The 12,208-nt window shown below is 46.6% G+C and overlaps 1 protein-coding gene across 15 annotated transcripts in view; it reads left to right on the forward strand.

Annotated features, from left to right (window-relative positions):
* Window positions 1-12,208, forward strand: part of ZMAT4 (zinc finger matrin-type 4) — a 241,404-nt gene that overhangs the window by 99,354 nt on the left and 129,842 nt on the right. The gene's annotated exons all lie outside the window — the stretch shown is intronic.

The following is a 12,208-nucleotide window of genomic DNA, read 5'->3' on the forward strand; positions in this document are numbered from 1 at the left end:
AAGCTCCAAGGCAGGGACTGGGCCACCTTCTTGGCGCTGTCAGGTGCCTAGCACGCTTTTGGGCACTGTACATGCAAAAAGAGCCATTACTTCCGTCACAGCTCAGCAGCAGCAAAGAGATTCTGCAGGGTGGCCAGCTGGCGTGATTGCCTCAAATCCTCTGGCTTACAGCATGTAGATCCTCAAACAGCAGGAAGCTCTCTACCCATCAAGCTGTGTCTGCCCCAGCCACAAGGGCTCCCCTAGCAGCCTTAACTGATGTCTTGACCCAGGGTGGGCTGCGTTGTGTGACAGCTGATTCTGAACGATGATAAAAAATAAAATACTGCAATTATGACTCTTGGCCGGTTTCCTTTGTGCAGTAGTGACAGTTGCAGGCCCTGCCCTGTCAGTGTGCCGGGGGTACTGCTGTTGTAGGAATATACAATTTCCAACGCTGGCCATAAGAATGGTTTTACCACTCTCCTTGCCATGGCCAGTGTTCACTGGAAGCATTAGCCTTCCAGACAATGGCTAGGTGGCACTCTAGGCAGTGCAGTTCTAGGCAGCTCTGAGCCCGGACTCCTCTGCTCAGAGTCCCTTCAGAAAAGGGAACAAGTGAACATATTCCTGATTTAGTTTCTGGAAAGTCAACACCCTATGATCAGGGGGTTTCTGTAATGGCAAAGACCTGCAGGTTTGGAACCACTGCCATCCAATTCTCCATAGATAGGGGTCAAACCAGTCCCTCTTGGAGATGGTGACCCTGAGCTGGACTCACACCAGCACTGCCCATCTTGGGGGTCAGGCCATGCAGTTCATAGGAGAAATTCTTGAGTCCCAGCTGCAGTCTTGCTCTCTATGTCAGGCAAGAAGGCCTCACTTCAGCAACCACCCCTCTGCTTTTTGCACCCTTTCCCCTGAGCTCCTCTTATCAGTAGGATCCTAGTTTTGCTTTATTCCTTGTAATTGTGGTTTCCTACATTTTGTTGGGGGGTGGCAATCCACTGCCCAGGGCTCCACCCAACAAACCCCTTCTCCTCTGCAGCATTCATCAGCCTGGAGTTCTGAGAGCCTGCTGCAGTCTGTACTGCAAGCCTGCTAACTCTGTTAGTCTTGCCCTACTGCCAGCAGGAGGTGCTAGCGCTCTCATTAGCAACGTAAGGTCGGACGTTTCTCTGCTCTCCGTTTCCTTCTGCTTATTTGGTCCTTCCCCCCCTTTGTTATGCTAGTGACCTCTCTGCTCCATGTGATCTCCACACGCACCAACCCCGTTGTTCCCCGTGCACGGCTGAAGCACCACCTACCCCATGGCAGTAAAAGCATACAACAAACGTTAACTCATGAAATGGGCCCAGCCATCCATCACACTGACTAGTCTGCGAAAGGAGCCACTTCAAAAGGCAATTGTTTGCATTTCTTCAAATGCCTTGTTATAACTGTAGCATATGCAGACAATTGCTGAAAGCACATTAATTATTAATAAAGGAATTTTTTACTCTTGATTGCAAAATGAATTAAACAACTTGAGAAAGCTGGCAGTGTTACTCACGATCCCGAGTCACAAAAGAACACAAATAATTCTTAACACTGATCAGAATCCTGGACCTTAATTTCTGGATGTTGCTCCCATTTGGCATTCACCCCAATGCTCACTTGTCACCTGTCCTTTGAATTTAACCATTGAATATCTCGGGCCTTTAATTCTGGAAAAGGTGGGTAAGGTGTCTGAGAATAAATTGGATCAGGGACTGGAAAGTGAGGATTCCTCCCTCCCCCCATCCCCCAACTGGAGCAAACACAAGAAGGTACAACTTTGTGCTTTATCTTGTTAATACTCTTTGTCATTGATCAGATGAGATGAAAAAATCCGTCAGTGCAGCAGTTCTAATTACATGGCCTCGAGCAGGTGATCAAGCAGGTGACTCTAATTATGAGGCCTGGAAATGTGCTAGCAATATATGGCTTTCTGAATTCCAGCTGAACGCAGCCGTGGCCAGGGCCACCTGTAAGTAACTATGAGCAGCATGATGTGTGCTGGTTTTGAGAAAAAACATGTCCCAAAGTGTGTGCCAAGTCTGAACTGCTGCCCGTCCTTCCAGGCTTAGACAATTGCGATTAGAAAAGCATTGTTCACTTTGAGTGGAGAGAATAAACATGTAGCTCAGAACTACTTAGCCTTCCAGAGCTGATGTCCACAGGCATGAGGTCTGGGGCTGGAGCTAGCCAATCAAACTGATCCCTGCTGTCCCACTGGTCTGTGATTTTTCATCTCTTTATCTAGATGATGAAACAGTTTTGCATGTACAGTTCGCTGGTCTGCAGTCACACATCACAGCTGTATTCTCTCTCTCGTGGCGTTCGCTGTAGCCTTTATACTGGTACCTGTGCAGTGTGTTCTAGGATTTGGATGACAGTTGCTAAGGGACTCAGCTTTGATCTCAAAAATGTATATCTTTCATTTTCAGTTTCCACCTAGTACTCTCCTCCCTTCCGCCCCCCCCCCCCTGCCCCGGGCACCCTCGGGCATTGTTCTAAGTGCATTTGGATGTACACTTTGTGGACATTATCAGACAGAGTGTAAAAGTAGCTTTCTGAAATAGCAAGGCCACAAACTGTCTCTAAAAGCAGGCAGATCTTTGTACTAAAGTTTGTAAGTATTTTTAAAATTCCTATCACGTTAGTTGTTTTCTGCTGATTGTTGTCTGCCAAAACGTAGAAATAACAAATTGTGAAACCCAAAATGTGAACTGTGAAATAGAAGAGAGAATGTGTATGAAAACCGTTTCTGGAGGTGTATACTTGCCGAAGCTGGTGGGAAGAATGGTCGCCATATGGCACAAGATATTTAAAATAGTCTCTCATGACACAATTTACTATTGCTGAGGATGCTGAACTGACATGCAGAGAGGATACTGATCCGGAAAGGGGAGGTTTAGCACTGAAAAAAGGAAATCTTCAATAAATAATAAACTTCTGTGAAACGGCAGCAGACAATGACCATTGTTTGCAGTGGAGACGGGGAAAGAGAACCAAGAGTTTGAAATATTTAGAACTTGCAGCGCACTCTAAGTGCTTGCGCTCAGCTGAATGGTTTGAGTCCAGCTGGCAGAGACCGTGGCTATGCATTAATTCTTCAGCTCCCTAGAAGAAAGCCCTGTAAGTAGGTGCAGAAATTGAATCCCTTTGTGTCTCCGCTTCTGCATTTCTTATCAACCACCTAAAGTACAAATGTTGTTTTGCAACAATATTATCGAGGAGGCTGACTGTTTGCTGGCAGTGGTGGAAGAGGGAATGTCCAGGTTACTTTTTGCATGGTTCTTGACAGTAGGTTTTGAGATACATGGCTGCAGAATTGCTTTAGGAAGGTATTTTTTAAAAAAATTCAGGTTAGCTACTGAAGATGAGCCAAGGACTAACCAACTGTAGGCTCAATAATTGCTAGGGTACATCTACACAAGGATAGCAGACCTGTGGCATGGCAGTGGCTGGCTTGGGTCAGCTGACCTCGGGTTGCGGGGCTAAAAATCCCGGTGTAGACATTTGGACTTGGACTGAAGCCTGAGTTCTGGGACCCTCCACCCACCCAGTGCTCAGATTGATGCCTGAGCCCAAATGTCTACACAGTGATTTTTTTTTTTTCAGCCCCTGAACCCAAGCCCGAGTCAGCTGACCTAGGCCAGCCATGAATTTGTTGTTGTTTTTTTTTCCTGGTGCAGGCATATCCGTAGATTTTTCCAGACAGAGAGTTAAAGTGGAATTCAGAAAAGGAGTTTGGATTAGGGTTGAATAGAATCATAGAACTCTAGGGCTGAAAGGGACATCGAGAAGTGATCAAGTCCAGCCCCTGGCGCTGAGCCAGGACCATAGGCGCTGACTTCCCCTCTGCCTAGTGGGTGACTGACCCCACGGCCCTGTCTTGCCTCAGCCCCACCCCTGCCCTGCCTCTTCTCACCCCTGCACTGTCCTTGCCCCACCCCGATTCCACCCCTTCCCCAAAGTCCCCGCGCCCTTCCCACCCACATTCCACTCCCTTCCTCCAAGTCCCCATCCCTGTCCTGCCTCTTCTCCGCCTCCTCCCCAGCGCGCGCTGCATCCCTGCTCCTCTCCCTCCCTCCCTCCCGGAAAGTCCTAAGCGCTGCCAAACAGCTGTTGGGAGGCAGAAAGGGCTGTTATCAAGTCCCCCCACAGCCACCTTTTCTCAAAACACCTAGACTGCATTACCCTAGTTTGCTTATGAGATGGTCATGTGGGACTATGTTGAAAACCTTACTAAAATCAAGATATATCACATCTACAGCTTCCCCCCATCCACTAGGCCAGTGACCTTGTCAGAGAAGGAAATGAGGTTGGTTTGACATGATTTGTTCTTGACAAATCCCTGCTGGCTATTCCTTATAACGCTATTATCCTCCAGGTGCTTACAAATTAATTGTTTAATAATTTGTTCTAGTATCTTTCCAGGTATTGAAGTTAGGCTGACTGGTCTATAATTCCTCAGGTCCTCTTTGTTCCCCTTCTCCAGTCTTCTGGAACCTCACCAGTCCTCCAGGAGTTCTCTAAGATAATTGCTAATGGTTCTGAGATTTCCTCATCTAGTTCCTTAAGCACTCTAGGATGAATTTCGTTAGGCCATGCTGAATGGAATATATATAACTTATCTAAATATCCTTTAACCTCTTCTTTCCCTATTTTGGCTTGCATTCCTTCCCCCTTGTTAATCTTACATGTCTTGAGTATCTGGTCACCTTCACCTTTTTAGTGAAGACTGAAGCGAAATAGGCAATGAACACCTCGCCTTTTTGTTGTCGTCAGTTATTAGCTCTCCTTCCCTGCTAAGAAGAGAACCTATACTGTCCCTCGCCTTTCTCTTGCTCCTATTGTATTTAAAGAACCTCTTCTTATTGCTTACATATTGAAGTTACTTGCTCTGTTCTTGGGATTTGTACCTAGAATATCCCCTTTGTTCAAGATTAAAGACCTTGTAAATTATCTACTGATGCTGTGATGGGGATATCTGCAGTGATACAGCTGCTTAGTGATCCTCCCTTCTAGAAGGCTGCAGGAAGCTTCCCCTCTTGGTTCTATGCATCATGGCAGAGCCTAAAAGCTTTCCAAATACCTGAGGGTGATAGACTGACTGCCCTATAGTGTGTGTCTAGGACCCAGCCCAGCTGGGGCCTGTGGTCATGACACGAGCACAAAAATAATCATTGCTGGGTTTAGGGAGCCGCACTGGGAACTTCAGGGTGCAAAATTTGGAGGCAGATTCATTTTAGCAGCATGGAGACTTCTCAAAAGTCAGTGCTCATTTAAAAAACACACAAAACCCCACGTCCCTGCCCCTACCCTGCTCCCTGGGAGTCACGGTGCATAACTGCAGCCAAGGAGAGTCTCTGCCTTCATTGCCTAGGGAAACACAGGGTCAAATGATAGATCTAAAGGGTATATTATACCCCCGTGAGGCAGCTGAGCCCGGCAGTAAGCAGGAGGGAACCGGTCCAGAGCACACGCAGTGCTTTGAAACTCAGCAGGAGTTCTGCCAGCAGAAGCACCTGAGAGGGGGGCTCTGAATTGTTGCCTTGTCTAGATATCCCCTCGGTCCCACCCCATGTATTCCCTGGGACCCGTCCCCTCCAGATAGGGTTGTCAGGTGCCCGGTCAAAAAGGGACCCTTTTAAAAGTCTGGTCGGCGGTGCCGTGGGGATCCGGGGCTAAGGCAGGCTCCATACGGGTCCTGGAAGCAGCCGCCAGGTACCTGTGGTGCATGGGCAGCCAGAGAGGTTCCCAGTAAACAATTCATAGCCCATCAAACCTTGTGATCATCCTATTATCTTAAGTTGTATTAAGGAGTGGCCAGTGCTGTCTGTCTGTATTATTACTTCCAGGACGCATTAGGTGGAAGGCAAGAACCTTTAAATGTTACTGTTTATGCTGACTCTTACATCTCCATGATCTGGGGTCCTATTACCATAGGACCCAATGCTCTCATATAGGAGTTGAAAACACAGTAACCTGGAATGACTGGATCAGCGTCCCCAGCTCTTTGCAATTGTTACCTCCAGTTCCCATCACCAGTCTGGCTTTAGCTTTAATCTAATAGAAAAGAAAATATTATTATTATTTTTCATTGTACATATAGCCAGTCAGGAAAAGGAGAACTTGAATCTAGTTTTCCTTGAAGATCAAAGTTCTGTTTAGTAGCAAAGCTTCAGTATTCCTCTGTTTAGCTTTTGCACCCACACCAATGATTCAGAATGAGAAGTTGTCAGATGGCAGAAGTGTTTTGGGAGTCATGGGTGGCCCTCCACAGGGAGCACCCAGCGCTGGCTGGTGTGTCATTCATTCTATTACTTTTCTTATCACCCTGTGAAATACTAAATCCTGATTGATTTGAGCTGAAATAAATGCCCTGAGTGTGATTATGGTCTCACACCTGTTTTATATCAATTTATTGACTTAAGTGAAGTTACTCTTGATTTACATAGGTGTAAGTGAAAGGAGAATCAGGCCTTTTATGTAATTTGTGTGTGTGTGTTTGTTTAGGAGGGGATGTGAAAGTGAATCCAGCTTGGAGTAGGAATGATGGCAGATCTTACTGAGTACACATCCATCTATCATCTAATCCTATGATCCTATATGCATGCCCAGCACAGCACCTGCCAATAGGACCATTCTGGACCCGAGTCCAGTCCCTTATACTCCAAAATGCAGCATGCACTGGCTGTAGGATCTTGCCTGTCTGCTTGGGAAGCACAGGGACTGGTCTGTTATGGGTTTGTAAAGGGAAATCTCTAGGACAGGTAGAATGACGCTTTGATGCTGGACAGGAGCCACATTCTTGCTTGGGGATGGGTGTGCGGACTGGTTCGGGTGGAAATAGAAGCCACCGTCACACTAGTCTCTCAAGTTAGACGCACCCCAGATGTTTGTTGCGGTCCCCTAAAAAGTGTGTTTTAATTCTTTGGCTACTGAGTTACCTCTGCCACCCTTGTGTCAGCCAGAAACCGAAATATCTGACCTGCTGCTGGGGGGACAGCTTGGGAGGTGTTCTCAGCCCATTCAGAGCAAGGATGTGGCCCTGTGAAGGAGTTTCTCTTGCATGATTCAGAGCCCAGAAAGGGAGAGCATTCACCCAGGCTTGGGGAAATACTTACCGACATTTCAGGAGCAATAGAGTCTCTTGTCGAAGAGAGAGACATCCTGGACAATCTCATTGTCTTCCCTCTCCCCTTCCTCGTATTCTCCCTTCCCTATTCTAACAACCTGTGTTTCTAGTACTCTCTGCTTGGGTCTGTATGCTGTTGCTGAACAGGTGAGTGGTGGGTGTCTTGTGTATTGTAATACACAAAAGAAAGCTCAATCAAAATACTGCCTTAGCACCAAGTGAAATTTGCATTTATGCCGTAGTTTGTTGCTGAGGAGAAATCCCGTTGAAAATGAATGTTTATTTCGGCTGTCATTCGGCAAAGTACAACAGAAATAAAGTGATACTTTGTCTGCAGCTGTTGCTCTAGGTACCTTTTAGCTATTGACCATTTTTTGCAAGAACTATGTGGGATTGGTAAAGAACTCTGTTTTCTCCTTGTCAGTGCTTGATACTTGAATTTAAATCTGTCCTCAATCTGTCTGGCTTCATAGTGGTGTTGTTGTGAGGATGATTTATATAAACGGGTACAGGTTTTATATGGAAATCTTCCTTTAATGGAGGTAGCTCACATTCTAATACAGAACACCCCTTTGCTGAGATGACTGGGTTTTTTTTTCTCAGACACTTGGTAATAAATTGCACCCTAAACAGTTATTGTTGCCAAAAGCTTCTGAATTTTTTTTAACCGCACAGGCTTTATGTATAACTGAGACCTCTGCATGCTTTAGTCTAATACAAAGACTTCAAGAGATGGCATAAAGGAGGCTTTGGTTCCATTTATTCTCCTCTACCCTCTAATCTCTCTGTCCCTCACTCTTCTTCCTCTTTGTCACTGTGTCTCTATTAAAAAGCAATAAAACCCTTTAAAATGCAAAGGCAGTCAGCGAGCCCTCGGGGCAGCATTCTTCATGTGATTAGGGCGCTGGGTTCTCTCTGCTCCTGTCATTGTGTAAACTCAGCAACCAGCCTTGGGAGCCTGCACCGGCTTTGCCTGTCAGCGCACAGAATAGCTGTGGACTCCCCTCCCAGGTGGGAGCCATCGCTGTGGATAGTGTTTTCATGCGACCGCATCTACAGCCACCCGCTTCCCACCGTTAGAGAGACACAACTGCACATCCAGGACTGAACCAGGGTAGAGCCCTGAATTGCACCTGGGGAGAGGCGAATAGCCCCACCCCTCTAATGGTAACGTAGGGAGAACAATGCTAATTAGAGGGACAATGGCAGGCCCCATCCATGCTACTGAAAGAGGTCAGAGCAATTTGGTGTCCCTCTGCTCCGCTGTTGGAAGCGGAGAGTGGGCAAGTCCTTAGAAGCTACGGGCTGGGAGGCTGGAAGTGTGCAGGCTTGGGCAGAGTGCATTGTGATTCCTGCCGGAGGGGAAGCCAGGACAAGAATTATTTGGATTAAATGTTCCCCAGGAGTGTGTGGGGAGGCTGGTCCTGTGAGCAATTGAAGCGGGAAAATGTACCGAATGCAACTGTGCCTCCAAGGGGCTTGCTCTGCAAGTGAATAGGGTGACCACATGTCCTGCTTTTATTGGGACTGTCCCAATATTCAGGGCTTCATCTTGTATAGCTGCCCATCACCCCCCACCCCGCCCTGCTTTTCACAGTGGCTGTCTGGTCACCCTCCATGAGAGAAGTGGTATCAGTAAGCGACAGGTGTTCAGTTTTTCATTAATGAATTGGGGCTAATCAGTAAAAGAGATATGAAGCCTCTTCTAATACTCCCCACAGATTTAATGTCTTCAGCTCAGCCACATCCAGCTGGCAGTGAGGAGCTCTCCCACGCTGAGTGAGGCTGGGCTGAGTCAGTGTGCGGAGGGGAGTTCTCTCGGGGAAATCCAGGGTCTTGCAGGTGTGCTGCATGCTGCAGTGGGTGGCACTCGTGCCCCTGAGTCAGCGCCCAGGCGGGAGTGCTCCGCAATGCAGCGTTGCTCAAGGTCCTGGCCTTTGTACACCCAAGGTCGATAAGGGTCCCATGGCACAGCTGACCAGAGCAGGGGTGTTAACTCGCATGGCCTGATGTAGGGAGGCAGAATATGAGGACTGAAATCCCTGTGGCATTTCAATGGGAGAAGTTGTTTGTTTTGGGACCAGTGGTCCTTGGGGTGTCACAGGACTGGGCCTTTCCTGCGCTAACCTGTTAACCTAGCATTCCTGTGTGATGTTAAACAATTGCCGTATTTCACTCCAGGAGCGGCTGCACATTCATGGCTGGTGAAGTGGTCCCTGTCTAGAAAATGCACATTTTCAGTTAGTTTGCATGCGCACTTCAGGATCCGCTGGCACCAATGGTGTTACAAAGGCTCACAACACGTTGGAAATGCTTTGGTTGTGCATGGTCTGTAGCTATGTCCCACGTGATGAGAAGTGACCCTATTAGTTAATTTGAACAGGACCACACATGAATCTTTCCATAATACTCATAATATGTAACATTCTGCTTAGGAATTGACAGCATAAGAACTGGATCCACCCGCTGAGATGTATTCCATCAATGTGCGGTAACCGTAGCACGTGAAATGTAGCTAGCGGATGATATTGACCTGTAACAATCTTACTCCCACCTCTTCGGGTCTCAGGCCTGCGGAGTCAATACACAGAGAGCCACTGCATATACGGAAAACATCAGGTTCTCTTCCTTTAATGGGAATCCTACAGGTTTATCCATAAAGGACTGAGAGGGTGCACATACAACAGAGGGAGAATAGGCTTAGGATCTGTTTTTCATAATGTAAAGGGATGAGCTAATGCTGCGGCTCCACCTCATGTGCCCTACAGTGGTTAGCTGTTGCAGGGTTCCTATGATGTTAGAGTACGTACCATTGGCAAGCAAAGTAGAATTAACATCCTTAGCTACTTGATTTCTGGCTTGAGATCCTTAAATTTGATGCAAAGCTAATCTGTTAGATTTAAGTGAGACTATTTTCCTGCATTTTCAGTCTGTGCTTGACAGGATTTCACAATGAAATTTCTGGGTGCCTGAAATACCCGCTGGAATATTGGGGAATAGTTTCCCCATATATCATTTTCCAGAGAATACAAATGGAGGCTAAACCTAGAGCAGGTAGCAAAAGTGAGTGAGCATACCTTCAAACCCAGTAATTAGCTATCAGAAACAGTGCTTTCTGCACATGGTAATTTTTCTGCCTACACTGTTCTGTAGCCTTTTATTTTCCACATTATTTATTTTCCATCACAATCAGTTGACTCAGATCAGTGCTAAAGAAGCTGTATTGTTTACCAGCTTAGACTGCACATGGGGTTGTTGTGACTGATGTACAAATAGAAAATGGATCTTGATCAGGACACAGATTTTTATATGCCGCTTCTAAAGCGATTTCTGCTGCTCAGTTGCTTTGCTAGGGTTCGTGTTCCTACCAGCCTTGCTCTTCCTGACTTGTACCTTGGAAATCTTTTCATAACGTTTGATTTCTGCAGTCACTTGCATAATGAGGAAGGAGTGTGCAGTGGATTTAGAGATTCCTATTAGCCAGGTCACTCATTTAATGTATTTTTGTGAATTTCCTTATAGGAAATTGCAGGGAAAACAAAAATAGTTCTCTGAGAACAGCAAAACCTAGTAAATCTCCAGGGCTGTTTCCCTTGGGGTCTGGAATACAGTTGCAAAACGCCGTCATGCAGTTTGACGTGTCCATCACATTTTATAATAAAATTACATGTTTAGATAATCCTTTATTAACTCTTTATAAACTAGCAGGTGTTACAAGCATGTTTCAGATCGGAGTAATACATGTTATAAATGGTTATGCACATCAGTATTTTTATATTTGGAGGATAATTAAGATGGAAAGCAGTTTGCAATCTTAATTCATACACTTAAAATAGTAAAACAGTGCTGTGAGGAGGTAGTCTGCCACTGAGGGCAGCAGTGCCTAATGGGCAGCCCGCCCTGGTGCCTGTTTTTGACTTTTAAGGGTTTGGAAGGTCCCATAAGTACATTTGGAGACCGAATGGTGATTGGGGAAGGAATCTGAGACTGGAACTTTAAGGGCATAAAACCTTGCAGAGAAAGCAGGGCTGGGCTCCTCCGTCTCCCAACCCATTGGGAAAATTTTAGGAGAAGGGGAGCAGCATAAAAACGGGTGCTGTCTCCTCCCACCAGCAGACAGAATGAGAGGAGAAAGCTGGGCTGCTGACCCCTTCAGATTGGAAGGCTAACTGGGGAGCGTGCTCAGCTGAAGAGAGCTGGCTAAAGCCTTGCAACTGATTGTGCCATTGTGCCAATGTAGTGCCAATCTTTAAAGAAGGGAAGAAGGAGGATCCTGGGAACTACAGGCCAGTCAGCCTCACCTCAGTCCCTGGAAAAATCATGGAGCAGGTCCTCAAAGAATCAATCCTGAAGCACTTACATGAGAGGAAAGTGATCAGGAACAGTCAGCATGGATTCACCAAGGGAAGGTCATGCCTGACTAATCTAATCGCCTTTTATGATGAGATTACTGGTTCTGTGGATGAAGGGAAAGCAGTGGATGTATTGTTTCTTGACTTTAGCAAACCTTTTGACACGGTCTCCCACAGTATTCTTGTCAGCAAGTTAAGGAAGTATGGGCTGGATGAATGCACTATACGGTGGGTAGAAAGCTGGCTAGATTGTCGGGCTCAACGGGTAGTGATCAATGGCTCCATGTCTAGTTGGCAGCCGGTGTCAAGTGGAGTGCCCCAGGGGTCGGTCCTGGGGCCGGTTTTGTTCAATATCTTCATAAATGATCTGGAGGATGGTGTGGATTGCACTCTCAGCAAATTTGCGGATGATACTAAACTGGGAGGAGTGGTAGATACGCTGGAGGGGAGGGATAGGATACAGAAGGACCTAGACAAATTGGAGGATTGGGCCAAAAGAAATCTGATGAGGTTTAATAAGGATAAGTGCAGGGTCCTGCACTTAGGATGGAAGAATCCAATGCACCGCTACAGACTAGGGACCGAATGGCTAGGCAGCAGTTCTGCGGAAAAGGACCTAGGGGTGACAGTGGACGAGAAGCTGGATATGAGTCAGCAGTGTGCCCTTGTTGCCAAGAAGGCCAATGGCATTTTGGGATGTATAAGTAGG

The sequence above is a fragment of the Chelonia mydas genome, chromosome 26, assembly GCF_015237465.2.
Source record: "Chelonia mydas isolate rCheMyd1 chromosome 26, rCheMyd1.pri.v2, whole genome shotgun sequence".
In the NCBI taxonomy this organism is placed as follows: domain Eukaryota; kingdom Metazoa; phylum Chordata; order Testudines; family Cheloniidae; genus Chelonia; species Chelonia mydas.